At 43.9% G+C, this 2,185-nt stretch overlaps 1 long non-coding RNA gene across 1 annotated transcript; it reads left to right on the forward strand.

The window, feature by feature from the left end:
- Positions 1–1,018: 1,018 nt before the first annotated feature.
- On the forward strand, positions 1,019–1,652 carry LOC127637936 (uncharacterized). Its single transcript, XR_007969818.1, has 3 exons — positions 1,019–1,125; positions 1,241–1,308; positions 1,536–1,652. It is a non-coding gene; the product is annotated as an uncharacterized LOC127637936 (long non-coding RNA).
- The last annotated feature ends 533 nt before the right edge of the window (positions 1,653–2,185 follow it).

Below are 2,185 nucleotides of genomic sequence, written 5' to 3' on the forward strand. Positions count from 1 at the left end.
CTCAGAGACTATATGGCCGAGGAATTTGAGCTGTCGCTTGAAGAAGTGGCATTTCTTCATGTTCAGCGTCAGGTTGGCTTGGGTAAGTCTATGTAGAACCATGTTGAAATGTTCAATGTGTTGTTCTATTGACTTTGAATAGATTATTATGTCGTCAATATACACAAAACAAATTGTCCCCTCAAATCAGACAGTACTCTCTCCATCAACCGTTGGAAGGTAGCAGCGGCATTTCTGAGCCCATACGGCATCGATTTGAATTGAAATAGCCCCTTGGTTGAGATAAAAGCAGTTTTCTCCTTACTCTGGTCATCCATCTCCACTTGCCAGTACCCAGACTGCAGATCCAAGGAACTAAACCAGGAAGCTCCTTCCAGGGATTCAAGGATGTCGTGAATCAACGGCATTGGGTAAGCGTCTGGTACTGTCTTGCTGTTCAGCTTCCTGTAATCCACGCAGAACCTGTAAGAGCCATCAGGTTTGGGGACCAGGACTACAGGTGAAGACCAAGGCGAGAAGGATGGTTCAATGATATCATCTCGCAGCATCTGATCTATTTGCTCCTCAATGATCTGCTTCTTAAGAGGAGAAACTCTGTATGCTCGAGATTTGAGAGGTATGTCATCCGATAATGTGATTTTGTGTTGTACTATTGAGGTCTTACCCAGGGTGTTTGAAGTGGTGCGTGGCCAGACAGAGATCAACTTCATTAACTCCTCCTGATTGTCAGAGTCCCACTCAGTGATCTCGGTGGAAACAGACATGAGTTCGGGAAGTCTACCAGTTGAGGGTAAGGCATAGTATAAATTCAGCTTTGCAGCCATATGAGAAAGAACTGGACCAGACGGGTTGGCTGGACCTGTTGGAATCTGTGACAGCAAGAAAGGGTAATAGGTGTATCCTTTGTCAGATCTTAACCCATATCAGCCACGTCCCACTTCCAGGACTGCTCCCGTGGCCCTCAGGAAATCCAGACCAGCAATAAGAGGAAAGGCGAGGTGAGTGTCTTTTAGGATATAAGTATCCATACTGCATTCGTGGTCATGCCATTGAAACCTAATCCTTTGCAGGTCTCTGGACTGGTGAATTGTTCCGTCTGCCATAATGAACCTCTGTGGGCTGAAGGTAACAACTGATGGAATCTCACCTCTCAACTGTTTCCACAGGTTTTCTTGCATTAAAGTGTAAGTGCTACCTGTGTCTAACACTGCCTTCACTTCTTTGCCATTTACCTTTACAGGCACCACAAGGAGAGATGACACTGGATGGGGTTGAGCTAGTGTTACTCCGGCCAGGTTTTTATTGAAGGTACGTTCAGCAGATTTCTTGTTGGTCTTTTCTTTGCTGCTCTGAGTTCCCACTTTCTGCCAGTAGTCTTTAGCTCCCATATAGTCCTTTTCCACCATGGATCCGATTTTCACCAGGTGTTCAACAGAGTTAACTGTTCCCCTCATACACCCGGCGACTCTGGGGTTGATGTTGTTCAGTATACGATTTACTAGCTCCTCTTCAGAGATCTCTGGCTTCCATTTCAGACATAAGGCCCGGTAGTCATATGCAAAGTCCCTCAGGCGTTGCCGTGGCTGCTGTACCATCGTCCTCAGTTTTTCCTCCACTTCTGAGAGGTAATCGTCTGGGAGAAAAGCAGCCATGAATGCCTTTTTGAAGGACCTCCAATCCGTTACCTTGACCTTCTCTGCCTTCCACCAGCTCAGAGCGGGTCCCTTCAGTACCGTACTTAAGGTTCCTAGTAGTTCAGCACAGGGAAGGGCCGGAATCTCCAGGAAGTTCTCACTTAATAGCATTAAACTCTGACATAGTCTTTGTATTGGCCATTTTCATTTTAAAATGCTCAAATCATTATATGATACATATTTGTAAGTAAGCGCCATATTATTATTATGTTAGAGGGATAGTTCACCCTTAAATGATCATTCTCTCATCAAAGATGTTTTGACAGAGATATAAGGTGTTTATGTCCTTACAATCTAAAGTCAATTGGGTCCAACAAGCACATGAAGCCATCATAAAGATAATCCATACAACTCCAATAGTTTAATCCATGTATTCTGAAGAGATCCGATAAGTTTGAGAGAGAAACGTAGTCAAATGTAGGTTCTAATTCACTATAAATCTTGATATCAGCAATCTACTTTTAGTAGATTATGAGAGAAGCTTTTTAACT

This window comes from Xyrauchen texanus, chromosome 4 (genome assembly GCF_025860055.1).
Source record: "Xyrauchen texanus isolate HMW12.3.18 chromosome 4, RBS_HiC_50CHRs, whole genome shotgun sequence".
NCBI classification, from domain to species: Eukaryota; Metazoa; Chordata; class Actinopteri; order Cypriniformes; family Catostomidae; genus Xyrauchen; species Xyrauchen texanus.